Here is a 16,705-nt window from a genome sequence, read left to right on the forward strand (position 1 = left end):
TATACTGTCACTTCTTGCAATATCTTCCTTGTTGCCTTAGGGTGAGACAGATTAAAAGGAGAGGGAAGGCTGGAGAAAGGGGGAAAATACAACAAAAAGAAAAAGGTTCATGGCAGCAGAGAAATTCATTTGGAGGAAAGAAGTTCAAAATCTGAGCTGAACAAAAAGCTGCCAGTGTCATGAGAAAAGGCAATTCCCAGGACAGTGCTGCACTTTTGTCCACATGGCGCTTTCCACTTGCTTGATGGTTGTAGAAAGCAATTATATATAGAGGAGAGAGTAAAAGCCAAGCTTTACGTTATTTCCCACATTGTGCATACAACACAGATCTGCGGAAAGTCCACATTGCACGGAGGGGCTGGTGCGCTCTGGTTGGGGCTAATATGTAATGTATAATATGTAATTGTAATATGTAATATGTAATTCAAGCCTGGTGGAGGCGCATAGAACAATAGCGTGCAATTATGTTGTAGGAACAAATATTACGTATTGAGTCTTTTACAGAGGACAGATGGGGAAGTTGTCATTAGCAACCAATCCAATATCGGATATCATTTTATAGCATGTCCTTGATAAATGATAGCTGGAATCTGGTTGGATGATATGGGCAATTTCCCCACGTGTCCTCTTTACAAAGTTTGAACCATCTCGTAGTACTGAATGTTGGTGGAAAGTTTTCAGAGCATTCTTTAACAGCTCCTGTAAAAACAATTTTTTTTCTACTGTTAACAGGAGTTACAACTCACAGCTGCAGCATAATATACATACAGAGCATGCTGTCATATGAAACAGTGATACTATAAGCTCTGTCTTTTGTCTATTACACAATCGTCTCTATGTGGGGTATTCTTATTACACATATACAGAAGTCGTCTCTTATAGGGTTGTTGTCACATGAGCAATTAAGGTGTTGTGTTTACCCCTGCAGCTGTGTGTATTGGCACACCCCAGAATATCGTATTTGTTGAGTTTATGGACACGTGTCTTAGGGTGATTTAAATAAAGCTGAACACACAAAGAGAGTGATTCACTCATATAAGTATGGTGGGGGTGGCTAGGAAGCTGCTTTTTGGCAATTCTGCAAGCAAGTTATGCAGGATCCTTCTCAGATTTACTGTGAACATTCAGGGCTGATTGCCAAGGCAACTTTCCCTCTGCTTGTTGTATCTCAGCCTTGATCTTTGCCTTTAACCACCCAATAAGTTTAGGTAAGAAATTGAAGAAAATAAAAAATAAAAATGGACAGGTGCAAAGGGTTAAAATTAACCCTTCATTTCCAGTGACCAGCATGCACCTTTACTATCAGCCTTTGCTGGAAAAAGTTACACATTAAGGTGAGTGTTCATGTGTATTAACATTGCAATTTCTTACATAATTAAATGATCCAATCACCATTGCTTGCATCTGTCAGTACCCTAGAGTCCAGTCCTATACACCAATGTGCTTGTGTACTGAAAGGACAATATATCCCCTGTATTGGTGCCCGTTACTTGTGGCGCACATTCACAATCACTTGTGTGTACACAGAGACTCTATACCTGACTATATAGAACACCAGTGGTGTATAAAGAATGTTTAGGCTTCGATAATGCCAACGTGACACAATTAATAGTTCCCCTTATTTGTGTTTAATTTTAAACTTTAACACATCAACGTCACTTACATGCTACGTATAAGCAGTATGCTGTGTGTAATTGCTCTAATGAATGAAATAGTCCCAGTGTGTGGTATATTTTTTTAAAAACACTTTTAGTAACACAAAAAAAATGAAAACGTTGTGTAGGAGATTGTTTTATGGAGAGATGTACTAAAGGTACCTAAAGGGAGTAACTGTTATTATTTATTGTTAATTGATGACCCTGGAACACCGAAAGACACACACACACACACACATACACACACACACACACACACACACACACATATACATTAAATGAATTACTGTATCATTAATGCATTATAGTACAAAAGTTATTCTGTCTCTCTGTCTCTGTCTGTCTCTCTCTCTCTCTCTCTCTCTCTCTCTCTCTCTCTCTCTCTATATATATATCTATCTATATATATATATATATATATATATATATATATATATATATATATATACTATGTGGGATCTCGGCCTGGCACTCCCAATACCTTTGGGGTATTTGCCCCGGTGCCCTCAGGAACAATTAGTATAAAGAGACAGAACACAAACTGCGGCACTCCGGGGAACTTGCAAAAATCTTGTATTTGGTGACCCAATAGGCATTCCAACATTTCAGGACATGCAAGTCCCTTTGTTAAGATGCTACTATATATATATATATATATATATATATATATATATATATATATATATATATATATATATATATATATATATACATATATATATATATATATATATACATATATAGATATATAGATATATATATATCTATATATATATATAGATATATATTTACACACACACACACGTACACATTGATTACTGTATCATTATTGTACATAAAGCTATTCTCTCTCTCTCTCTCTCTCTCTCTCTCTCTCTCTCTCTCTCTCTGTATATTTATATATATTTTTTTTTTTCACACACACATTAATGACGGTATCATTAGTGTACATAAAGTTATTCTCTCTCTATAAATATATATTTACACACACACACACATTTATTACTGTATCATTATTGTACATAAAGTTATTTTCTCACTCTATACATATTCACACACACACACACACACAAACACACACACACACACACACATTTATTACTGTATCATTATTGTACATAAAGTTATTTTCTCACTCTATACATATTCACACACACACACACACACACACACACACACACACACACACACACACACACACACACGTGGGTGTGGTTTAAAAATACATGTTACATGCTTTAAAATGCACAAGCCAGTAAGAATGACAATAAGGCCTCCACCCTGCAGTGCTGCTCTCACAAGCTGCAGAAGTTTACCTAACAAGTTCATTTATTAACATTATCATTCCCACATAGCTCAGCCTAGAGGAAACAGTGACTAGTCTGAGTTCATGAAGCATGCTTTAGTATAGGCACACTGGACTCATGCCTACTGCAGCCAACTGCTGTACCAAGCATGCAAATCTCTCAGAGTGATTGCATTTTGTATTATACACAATCATCATAGTATAATAAAGCCAACATGAATGTTTCCTGGGAACAAAGTCAACTCTGCATTAAGCAAGTATCCTTTGCTGTGTTCTTCACTTTTAAGAGTAATCATTTTTGTATACTAAGCTGCAGAAACAGCATAACTACTGACCAAAGGTTTGATTCTCTCTTGATACCTATATTCACATTTTAGTAATTACATGTAATGTAATGCGTGATCTGTGGCAAACTGGCAAAATAGCATAGTGAACACATTTTCATTGAAACCAATGGGAGTTTCTTGAGAGATTAATCAACATCGTTTTTCTTGTTTTAATCTCCCGAGTTCCATGTAATCAACAACCTAGATGCTCATTAGCATGTCTATCTGATGCTATTTACTGTCCCATAAAGAAGCAATGACAACAACTGAGGTAGAACACTTTATCCCGGTAATCAGATAACAGAGTTTCTGTTGGTGATATCAGATAATTAGTTGTATTGTTGAGTTCATTCTAGAGTATATTTGTCAGGTCTGATTAAAGAAATATTTAGCCTATATGCTACCTGTTCACATCTTTGTGTCTGGTAAAGTGCAAGCAGTAGAGCAATTCAAATGATAACACTGTCGTTTGTTTGTAAAGTTGTAATTATATGTAAGTATGCTTTAAAGAAGTGACCATTTCTGTGCCCCCCACTGTAGATGACAGAGTGACAAGTATCAATACTTTATAAAGAACGAATAATGGGCTTTTGCTTTATTTACTATACTGCTCTGCAAACTTCAACAACAAAGTGTAAATTTAAAGGTAAACTCTAAATTCCACTCTAAATTGGGTTACATAAAATTCTATGGGTCTCTGCTTGCTAACATATCTTTCATCAGCATAGAATCCAGGTTCTACTTTGGATTAGCTACATGTTTCCATAGCTTTGATTCTATTAGTTATAAAATGAATCACTGTACTTATGCATTTGTTTAAATGATACACAATTTTTTGCTAACAAACACAAAAGGATAGCTATACAATGTGTAATCATAGCTGTTCTATAGGCTGATGCTGATTTGGGCCTTTATGATCGGGTGTGGTATATGGTCCCGACAGTCGGGATCCTGACAGTCATTAGCTACGCTCGCCACCTATTCTATTCTCCCTCTATGGGGGTCGTGGACCCCCACGAGGGAGAATAGCTGATTGCCGTCGGGATCCCGACATTGGGGTAATGACTGTCAGGATCCCAACTGTTGGGAAACTGTCCGGCACCCATATGAACTTATGTATTGTAAAAAATATTAAAATTAGTACTGTATAACAGTATGTGCCTTCTTAAGCTATAGGCAGGAGAAACAGTAAGAACATGCTCATGTCAGTGAGGCAATCCCACACAGAAGATCTGAAGGCTGGTGCAAATACACACTGATAATAATAGAAGGAGTGGAGCATTTAGGCCTAAATGTAATTGTCACCCAAATAAAAATGTGTAACATATTTTTCTTATTTAGAGGCCAAATTATTATCACTAATTGGCCCATTACACATGTGTAAAAAGTAGTTTCTGCACATTTCAAGTCATGGATTCATTCATTATTAGGGAACCGATTGGGCCTCTTTATTTTCAGCAAACTATGAGAACTGTGAGAACTGAGAATTTTTAGAGTTCGCCATATTTACATGATACTAAAGTCCAATGCCCCAGTCCATTCTTTGGAAAGGAGGACTTGGCTTCTGAAGATGGATTTATTGGATCCCCCTGCCATCTCTGCACTGATTGACTTCTGGTCAGTGGTCACACATGTGCACTGTAAAGACCATTTCTATCATTACAGACACTGTAAAACAAAAATATCAGACAAGTTCTGTACATTTTACATAAGTAGCTAATGTCTGACAATCTATATTAACATTTGGAAACTTCTATAGCTTGAGAGCTAGCACCAAATGGAGACACTACAGTACAGGTAGATATAGATGAGATGTGTAAATCAAATACATTACTCTCACAAGTTCATTTTCACAACTGTCCCAATCTCCGTTGTAGCTGTGTACTTTTCCCATTGTGCTGTTAGTTCAATAATGAGTAGAGCCCTCTATTTATTATCACATCTGCGCTCAATATATCTTCCTTGTATAGCCCTGTTTTATGTATTCCCTATTTTATACCATGTCAGGAGCTGCAGAGATCTGTGTCATCTTACAAGTCAATTATTTATTAACAGTTTCTTATATAGCGCAGCAGATTAGGTTGCTCTTTACAAAAGGAGACAGTGATACAACAAACAGGGTATTTACAGACAGTCAATAGGTAGGAGGGCCCTGCTCGCAAGCTTACAATCTATAGGGACATAGGCATTGATACATAAGGATAGATACTGTATTCTTTATTGCATCGATTCCACCAGAATCAGAGCCGGCCTTAGGCATAGGCAAACTAGGCAATTGCCTAGGGCATTTGGAATGCCTAGGGGCATCAGCAGCTTCTGCTGATTAAAATGATATGCAGCCTGCCTATATTCTGTGTGTGAGTGAGGCTGTATCTGCATATGAAATAGTGTATTCATGGAAATCACTGTAACATAGCATTCCGTATGCAGGTACAGCCACAGTCGCTCACAGAATATAAGCATGCCACATATTATTTTAAAAATTGGAAGCTCCTTGTGTGTGCTGGTCATAACAATGCAAATAAGATGAATTTTCAGCAAAAAAGGCACCCAACGTTAGCAGAACTGGCCAGGAGCTGCATGGCCTATTGAGGCAAGATGTATGAGGAAACATCTGTATCCAAGCAGAGGCAGAGGTCACAGTGTTAGCGGCTGTGCGAGTGCTGTCTGCGGGTGGGTTGGTTGTGCAATAGTGTTTGGCATATGTGTAAGGGGCATTATGTGTGTCATGTATAAACGCGTTATTAATCTGCGACATATGTGTAACAGGCATTATGTGTGTCATGTGTATAAGGGCATTAATAATGTGCAATATATGTGTAAGGGGCATTATGTGTGTCATTATGTGTATGAAGGGCATTAATAAAGGTTGGCTTAATGTGTAAGGGGCATTATGTTTATAAGGACATTAATAATGTGTGTCCTGTGTAAGGGGCATTACTGTGTTGTAGAATCAGGGGTGACGAGAGAAAGGGGTACAAACTACCCAGGTCAAAGTCTGATTGAAGGGCCCAGTGTGGACTCAGGGCCCCTCCCCTTAAGTGACAGCAGCAGCTGCAGCTCTTCTCCTCTGCACAGCACACACTGCTTTGTGCTGGGTTGCAGTGTGGCCATGGAGGTGCTTAAAATACAATATTTTCTCAGGATTTTTTTCTAAGAGTATAATGTGAATAATGTGAGGAGTAATGTATATAAGGTAAATTGGTACTACTGTGTGATGTAACATGAATAAGGGACACCATCATATGATATAATGATATAATGTGAATAAAGTTGGACTACTGTGTGGCATAATTTGAATTGGGGGTACTATTGTGTGGTCATGCAAGAACACACCACTGTTTGGGCTGCGCACCGAATGTGTGCACTGTTTCTATTTACAATATTGCGGGTAGGAGCACCAAAATGATGACTGCTTTGATGAGGGTTGATGGTGCTGGGAAAGGGGAGCAGGATCAGAGGCGGAACTAGTGGCGGTGCTAAGGGGCACCAGCCAAAATCTTGACTAGGGTGTCATTTAGGCTAGGGCCGGCTCTATCAGCCTCTCTTCGTATAGATCGTCACACGGGTACCAGCGTGAGTAGTCGCAGAAGACCTGGACTACGTCGGATCAAGATGACAGATCTTCTTCAGAGGAACTTGCTGAGTAGGATTTTCTTCCACAGGTCCCCCTATGGATTTCTTTGGATCCTGGACCCAGGACTCTATAGCCTTGGAGCCCCAGACCTCGGAGCACGGGACCCCGGACCAAGGGACCTACCGATGGGCTCAAGATAAGGTAAGTATCAGTATGTGTGGGCTTTGTATGTGTTAAAGTTTTTTTTTTAATGGGTGTCAGTGTGTTTATTTAACTATTTATTTTACTGTGGAACTACAAGTGCCAGCAGGCCTATAATGCCCCGCATGCTGGGACTTGTGGTTCTCCAAGTCCCAGCATGCGGGGGAGTATATGCTGGGACAGTATAAGATAATAGTTTATCATGTATTTTTTACACAAAATCAGCTCGATGCACACTGTCCAGGGGCATCGAGGACAGCCCCAGGCTTCAGCATGGGCAGGTAAGTTCTGGAGGGGAGGACCCCTTCTTTGGCGGGGTCCCCACTCCCCCAGGACCCCTGCCCATGCTGACTGATCAGGGGGGTGAATGCTTTGGCCGGGGGTACTTGTATAAAAAGTCTCCGCCTGGCTGTGGCATTACCCTGCTGGCTGGTTGGGCCCGCTGCTGGTTCTTGAAATACGGGGGACCCCTACTCATTTTGTCCCCCGTATTTTGGGAACCAGGATCGGCCCTTGAGCCTGTTGCTAGTTTTATAAAATCCAGGGGACCCCTATTTGTTTTGCCCTGTGATTTTATGAAACCAGGACCGGCTCTTTGAGCCCGGGTCTGGTTATGCTCAGGAGGGGGGCATTTTTTTTTTTTACCAAAAATCGCAAGTTTTGAAATGCGCACATTTCCATGACTGAAAATGCGCACATTTTCATGACTTTAAATCGCCACAAATCGCACCATATCGCAATTTTCCCCTGCAAATTCGCTTTTCATGAAAGGGAAAAATGCGAAAAAAAGTGCGATGTGCGGCGATATGGTGCAATTTTAAACTCTCATTCTATTAAATGTCACCCAGTATGTCCTTGTGAAGAAGACAAGTATATATTGATAGATTGCACTTATCAATTTAGCCCCTTAAGTTGTGGGTTTTGCTGTGGAAGGACAAACTTACCAGGGCAGGTTTGTCCTGCCCCAGCAAAACCCACCACAGAGCTGTGGGCCACCCCCTGAGTCTCTCCCCCCTCCTGTCGCTCCCCCACCTGCTTATTACTAGAGCTAATGGCAGCAGGGGTAGGGGAGCACCAGCGTACAATCGTCGGAGCTGAGAGGTGAGGGGGAGTGAAGGGATGGGAGAGCAGAGCGGCCACTGGGGGGGGGGGGGGGGTGCCCGGACAGGTGATGTGCCAGTGGTGCACAGCTGCAGGCACCACTGACACACACTTTCATCTTAGTGGTATGCCCGAAAATCTTCCGGGACAGCCCGATGCTGCAGCATATCTGAGCCCGGAAGATTCAAGGTATTTTCACTCAAAAGTGGTTAAAGTAGACTATGCTACAATGCACCTCTAGGAGCCGCTCTGTCACGCTGGTTGGTTTATGCCATATTGTCTATAGACACTTGATGTGTAAGGATACACTTTACATAGTACCACTCTATTTCAAGTAAAGTTTGGAAAAGCTTAATAAGTGCTTTTCATGTACAATTGAAATAAATATAGTTTTAGAGAGACATCTTTTAACATAATTTCTGCATTATGTTCAGTTTTTTTTCATCCATTCAGCTTTCAGTTGATCATTTGTCACAAAGCAAGTGCATTGGTGCACATCTTCTCACTGTAATTTACCTCACATGTAGTTTTCAGTGTAATTTAGGAAGGATTAATTATTTAACACAGTGGGAGATTGTATGTCTCATTTAGGGCCTTATTCTAGTTCACTCTCTCTGACAAATTCCTTCTTAGATGGACAAAACCATGTGCACTGCAGGTGGGGTAGATGTTACTTGTGAAGAGAGAATTAGATTTGGGTGGGGTTTTACTTCAAAGTAAGATCTATATTGCAGTGTAAAAATAAAGCAGCCAGTATTTACCCTGCACAGAAACAAAATAACTCACACAAATCTAATTCTCTCTGCACATTTTACATCTGCCCCCCTGCAGTGCACATGATTTTGTCCATCTAAGAAAGATTTTGACAGAAAGAGTGAACTAGAATAAGACCCTTAGTGCCATTGCTTCTGTTTTTCGCCTCTGCTCATACGTTTACATCATGCCCGATGTGCATCGGATGTCCATCTATATAGAAGGATTTGCACTGCCATTGGGTTTATATAGTTCCCAAAAGCATAGAGATGCAAATGTACAAAAATAGGTCAAAGCACTGGCCCCCTTACATTTAGAACATTCCTGACCCCTCCATTTAGAACTGTACCCCCTCCCCCCTTCCCAGAGTTAAGACTCTCTTTACAGCTAAAGCTTTCCTCTCTGATTGGTATAGCAGAGTGTTTGTACACACCAGTGGATGCCCCAGACATTTTCGGTCCAGCCATACTTATAGTAATTCTTGCAAAGGCATAGAGCACAACTTGAGCAGAGTATGCAGCTAATCAGCCAGTGAAAGTATCAGAATTGCAGTGCAGGATACAAGTGGTTTTAATGTCTCTAACGGCATTATTGTTAGCAGTAAACACAGGGTCTACAGGAGCAAAGGGACATTTCCCGTTGTAGTGCTCTAACATGGTACCAAATATGCGTAGAAGTATAGTTGGTGGCCATCTTGGTATGCAACATGAAACTTCCCTGTAGGTACTGTAGCTATATAGGAAGTAAGGATTATGGTATTAATTCACTTGGATTTATAAAGGTGTCACAGTTTAATATTAGTGGCATTCATAATTTTAAACATGTTGGTTTACAAGGGGTGCAAAGCCTGTTAGTTACATGATTATTGATGCACCATGCTAATGTTTAAAAATCTCTTTAAGCAGTGAAAAAACCTTGTTTTTATGTGCAAATTGTTAATATTTTCAAGTTTCACCTATTGTTTTTTTTTTATATGTATAGCATATCTTACTAATATATATCTTGCTTGCACATACAAAACCTTGCATTTTTATTTTTTAACTAAAACTCCTGTGCTTTTGTTAGATCCTAATGCATATGAACTAGACCTGCCTGCCATCTCAAATAATCCTGTGTGCCTCCACAAATGATGTGATCTCAGCTCTCATAACTGGAGCAATGGAGAAGATGCATTTTTATGGTGCAAAATCAGGCATGTGATTTCACAAAATAGAAAATATTACTTTTGTGCTGTCTCGTATTGTGTTGCCTGATCATACATCATGTATGTTTCTATTGTACGTAAAATAAAGATGCAATATCTTTATTTGTATTTTCCCTTTGGAAAGCTATTTCTTTACATTTTACATTTATTGCTTAGCAAAGTACTGTACAATGCAAGAATGCATAGTATTACGGTATAAACTATAAAATAAATATTTGCAAGAGTGCACAGAAAAGGATGACAAATAAAGTCGGTGCCAAGAATACAGTACATCCTGTTTTAGTTTTACAATGTGTGATATATTAATTTTTTACTCATTAATATGTGAGGGAACTAGTCTACAAACTAGCTTAATGAGCTATTTTTTTTTGCAAATGAAAATAGAATTATTTCCCACTTCAGTTCCCAGACGATGAATTTTTATAGCATTTTATAAGTGGAGAGTTAAAATATTTCTGGTTTATTCTGCTATTTATGTTGAACACATATGGCTTATTTTGTTTCAAAGTCAAGAGTTTTGATTTGCTACTGTGCTATAGCTTAGTCTGTAATTAATAACATTTCAAACAAACATGTGCAACCAAAGTGGAAAGTAATCCTGGTGATTGGTGCTCAGGGTGAAATTCAGACTATGAGGATCAGTTCATGGGCCAGATGAACTAAGCTTCAAAAATATAAATCAGAGAGTGATAAACCATCAGCCAATCAGCTGCCTGACATTTTTCAAACACGGTCTGTGACATGGCAGGTAGGATCTGATTGGCTGCCTGTTTATCACTCTCCATTTTATCACTTTTGAGCTTAATACATCTGTCCCCATATGTGGTCAACAATACCAGTTGCCTTCATTCTGCTGTAAATTAATGACATGCATGAGGAAGTAAAATGCCTTGTTGGCAGGAATATCCCACTGTAAAATTTGATCTGTTTAAAGCTCACTCTGTTAAATAACATTCATAGATGATCATTTCAATTCTCATGAACACTTATTTGTTCTCAACACACAGAATTTGGAAATAGGCCTACACAGAGATGTAGCATGGAGTCATGGCACCCGGAACAAGCTCATGCCATGGTGACCCCCATATATACATACATACACACACAAGCTTAAATACTGGAAGAGTGCGGACATTGCTCCAAGCATCCAGTTGCTCATCATGCAATCACCTATACCCCATGAATTATTATATTGCACTCTGTGTGGGATGCAGTTAACATCTCGGTGAACAGGAAGCTGGTGTTCAGTATACAGATGCTAGCTTACCAACTGCTCTCACAGACACAGAACTTCGAATAGATCAGGAATCCTATGCTGGAATACAGACAGCAGGATCGCAATCGGTAACTATGATAGGCTGCGGGGAGGGGAAGTCTAGGGTCAGACTGCGTTGGTGAGGGTGGTTAGGCTGCATGGTAGGAGATTAGGTGTAGTCGGCGGGGTAGAGGATTAGGTGTAGTCTGCGGGGTAGGGGATTAGGTGTAGTCTGTGGATTCTGCTAAGAAAAATACATGGTACAGATGCACAGTCCATATTATTAATCAATAATAGAGGTTCTTGGTATATTAGTTGGCTTAGAAATATTTGCCCACCAACCAGCTTCATGGTGACCTCATTTCTGGAGGGTCCCTAATACTAACTTTGAATCAGGGGCACGGAACCCCAAAAAGGCTGGCATAGGCCAGTCACCCCAGGGCAGCACACAAGTGAAAAACTAAGCTGAAAGTGTATTAATAAGAAAGAAGCAGACGCTAGAGGTTAAAAAGTGAAGTGCTAGAAAGTATAATATATTAGTGGAAAATAAATAGTGCTAAATAAATGTTATGGTGTGCAACCCTGACAGCAACTCTGCCACACCAACCCAAGGGGAGCCGCGCCCCAAATCCATCCCCAAGACTAGCAATAAATGTCAATATTAGGTCTTACCTACATTGTGCCTCCATTTTGCAGTCTGTGGCTACCAGGGACCAAGCTGGTAAAATAATATTCAAATCAGGTGGGTGGGGTGCTACTCTAAGTCTGCCTAGCCATTGATTAGTGTTTCACTCGGTCATGTATGTTCTTATTTGTTCAGTTCACTGTTTAAAAAAGTAAAAATTTGTAAAAAAGTAAAACATTTTTTATTTTATTTTACTGTTTATGGCAATAAATGATTATAAAACACATTATGCTTCATTATTATCAAATTACCCTCTCAAGAATTCCCAGCAACTTAAACAGTATTGACGCCATGATATGCCCTTTTCTGTGTAAAAATAATTTGGTAGTATTTAAAAAAAGTGTCAGGATAAATAGAAAAATGAGTGAAAATAACCGTTACCTGTGAGATTAAGGTATGAAATTCGCTTTACATTACAAGAATCAGGTGAAATGTAAATAAAACGAACAGATACTACACTAATAGCCCTTTTTTACCAAAATGCCGTGTTGCACCCGGCTTTTTGGACCCAGCTTCAAGCCGGGTGCGACCTGGCGTTTGTTCTTTTTTACACCAGCGCTCTCCCCCTTCACCCGGCGCAGTCGGTTCCTGAGCCACCGCTTGGAGATGACATCATCTCCAAGCGCCGATCTCTACCACCGGGACCTGGACCGCTGCGCTGGGGGCAACCCCAGCACTAAGGTAATCAGCTGGGCTGCCCCCGGTCCCCATGCACCCCCCCCCCCCAGCCCTCATCCGGAAGGTGAATGAATGCCACAGACAGGAATCCATTCACCTCCTTCGCTGCCGTCACTGCTGTCTGCAGCGTATAGCGCAGGCGCAGGCTGTCTGTGCCCCCCCCCCGTCCAACCTGCGGATGCTGCGGTCCGCAGGTTGTACATCCCACATTGATGTAAATGTGAGCCTGGTCGGATGACCCGGCATAACCATTTACACCGCCCTCTACCCAGGTCCTAACCGTGTTCTACCCAGGTCAGGACCGGGGTAGAAGTCCCGTGTAAAGGGACACGGCGTCACCCATTTACACCGCCGCTGTAAAAGGGGTATTAGTACACTCAAACCATAAATAAATGTCCTTTTTTTTGCAAAGTGAGCCGATGACCCGTCTAAAAGATTTGGATCTTTTCCCGGATTGATCACTTGAACCCAGCTCTATTTAGTGACCCGTTATGTCCATCTCTACTGTGGAGAAGGAAAGCTTAGGGATAGGCTGAGGGGATGGGGAGGGAAAGGTTAGGGTTAGGTTGCAAGAAGGGGAACATTAGAGTTAGGCTCCAGGGATAGGTTTAGGCACCTACAGGGGGGGGTTAGGCTGCAGGATGGGGCTTTTGCACATTTGACAGGTACGACCACCTCCATACACTGCATGTGCCACTATTATGCCATAAGACTACTATGTGGACCACTATTATGCCATAAGACTCTTACGTGTGACAATATTATGCCATTAGACTATTCCACATACCACTATTATGCCTTCAAGTGGGGTACTAATTTGCTATTAGATGCATCCGCATGGCACTAGTTTGCCATCAAAACCCTCCGCATACCACTATTTTGCCATCAGACTCCTCTGCATGCTGACACTCACACACTGATGCTGACACCCAGACAAATGCTGACACTGACACAAATATGCTGACACACTGACACACTAACACTCAGACATACACTGACATAGAGTTGCTGACAGATGGATGCAGACAGATGTTGACACATATACGCTGATACACTGACACACAGACAGATGCTGGCATGCTGACACAAAGATGCTGACACTGACATAGACAATCTAAAACTTTGGCAGTGACACATAAGAAGTCACAGATCCTCTTGAGACACCCGGAAGCTTCCCAGGTGGTAGGATCGCATGCGATATATCGCATGTGGTCCTTTTTATATGCGATATATCACATGCAATCCCATTCCATGCAGCCGGGAGGCTGTCGGAGGTCGGACCTGCAAGCAAATCCGACTCCTATTCAATTGCACACGGGACTGGGTGTCGATCAAATGTCAAACACATGCGATTTGGACACTTTTCACCCAATTTCTCAGCCCAATGCATCGGAATCAGGTGAAAAGTGGCCAAATCTGACAAATGTCTGGCCTGCTATAGACACCAACATACAGACAGATGTAACAGCCATTGGGTGGAAGAGTGGGGGGGGGGGGAGTGTAGAGAGAGAGAGGGGGGGTAGCTCACAGCCCCTGGGTGGTAGAGTGACTTTAAATGGGAAAAAAAAAAACAATTTCTTACTGTGAGTAGCGGCTGCAGGTTACAGCTGCACAGCTGCATGCTCCTTATCACTGGCAGCCCTCCTCTTTCCAAGGCAGCAGCATTGCTAAGCTGTATCAGACCATAAGATCCTCGGTGTGTTTGGGGGCGGAGCTGATCTCTGCAGGCTTAGTGATTATAGTGGAAAGGAAGGGGAGGAGTGGGGAGTGGGGAGGAACTGTGGGGTTACTGCTGCCTGCACAGTGCACCCATCCAGGCATTACTCAACACATTGTGGGCAGCAGACCACCCTAACCCCTCATACTGTCACAGGTTCTGCTAAGCCCCACCCCCCGTGACCCGCTAAGCCCCACCCCCTCACAGAGCCTCATACTGACATGGCATCATCAGCCCTTTGCAGTATCCAGCCTGAGCCTGACCCTGACAGCCGGCTGTCAGGTAGTATTTGCAGACAGCACAGCCTCCAGGCGTGCTGCTTCTTGGCCGGGCAGGATCCGGAGCATGTGAAAAGGGCGTAAGCCTGCAACTCTGCCTGCTGCCTGATCACAGATGGCCATGGTGATCAGGAATGCAGTGCATGCTGTAAATATAAAAAATTAAGACATTTGAGCACTATATATATATATATATATATATATATATATATATATATATATATACAAAAAAAACAGAGAAGAGACACGACCATGAACATATAATCAAAGACACTTTTACTGCACAATAAGGCTCACGTACATTGAAAGTTTAAATGAATATGCTTGCCAGCCTAGTAGAAACTCAGTCACAGTGGACCTCCTCGAAATGTACAGAGTACCGCCACTCAGTAATTGTCTGTAGACGTTCAAATGCATCACTGTCTCCTCTTAGGAAGACAGATGCTTGTACAGTCGCGCAGTGTATTCATTTTAATAATTTAGGTACAAATTCTAGAAAAAAACCTCAAGATTTGGCCGTTATTTATCTTGTGGTACAAAATTATTTGTAAAAAAATTACAAGAAAAAAAAAGCAGACAGCTATCTAAATTACGATGATTACAATATTAATATGTATTTGATTTCAATATGTCTCATATTTGTTAATTACTTAATTCAGTTCACAATGTATTTATGCCTTAGCTACAAATAAGCAGTAAGACGACTGTTATCCTCCTGCCAATATATATGAGACTGTATATGAAGCTGCTTGAATTATTGCTACATGTTTTTAAATACACAAACACATATATAAACATATATTTTAATTTAATTATTATTATTATTATTATTATTATTTGTATTATTATAATTTTTCAGAAAAGCTAATCAAACTCAGTAGGTCACACGGGTAAAATGAGTCGTTACAGCAGATTATATGTCCATTAGTTCATTAGATCCATATAGGTTCTATCAACTAAGCATTCTAGTGCTGTTTGTGAAAGTGATCTCAATGCTACAGTATGAATTTGTGTCAGCGTGGCAAATTCAGAGCAGTCTCTTTCTCGTCTGTAATGCAATAGCTCCCTCTTTAGGTTACAGCATGCATAACAAAATGCATTTAACTATTTACTATACATTTATTGCTCTTCAGCGGATGCAAATTAAAAACATAATTATTTAGAATTAATTCACTTCACATATACATGTATACATTGCTAACACTCTGAACCATAAAAAGAAATGGAATTTCTTACTGCTAGGCATTTTAAAAATGTCATAGTTTAATATTTAGTTTTATATTACTCATCACATAATTGATACATTCTTGCTAAATATGTTAAATTATCACAGCCAAATGATGTCTAGCTATGTGTTTGCTGCTTTGATTTGTTCTTGTTTAGCGAAGTACATAGATTGCTAAGTGGTTAGCAGCCCGTGATTGGTGAATGCTACATATACAGTTTGGGTGTTTTCATGGTGCATTTAGTGACATTTCAAAGTTTACACCAAAGTGCGATCATATGGTGTCACTTTCGTTGACACAATTCTCTGGTGTACAAAATAGGCATTTGGTTGTGTGAAAAGGGGTTGGGTGTCATTACAGATATATTTGTACTGTGAACGGGGTTAATTACGATTTAACAAATTGCTCGCAGAAAGGGCGTTACATTTCTCCGTAACCTGCAAAGCCTGTCTTTTCTTTCATGCACTTTGAATTGCTAATTGTTGTTTTGTATATAGAGTAGGACAATTTACAATTCCATCATGTGTAGCTAAAGTAATTGAAATGCACAATAGTGTGTATTTCAACAAATGCCTAACACACATTCACAAATACATTACTAAATAGATAAACAATAATATGCGTGCGAGATTCAACACATTAGTATGTGTATTTGCGCTAGTGTATATTTACACTTTCCAAATTTTTCTGACCTAATATTGCTCCAACAAACTTTTGAGCTGCAAAACATTTTCACAGCGCTT

This window comes from Crinia signifera, chromosome 5, assembly GCF_055691185.1.
Source record: "Crinia signifera chromosome 5, ASM5569118v1, whole genome shotgun sequence".
Taxonomy (NCBI): domain Eukaryota; kingdom Metazoa; phylum Chordata; class Amphibia; order Anura; family Myobatrachidae; genus Crinia; species Crinia signifera.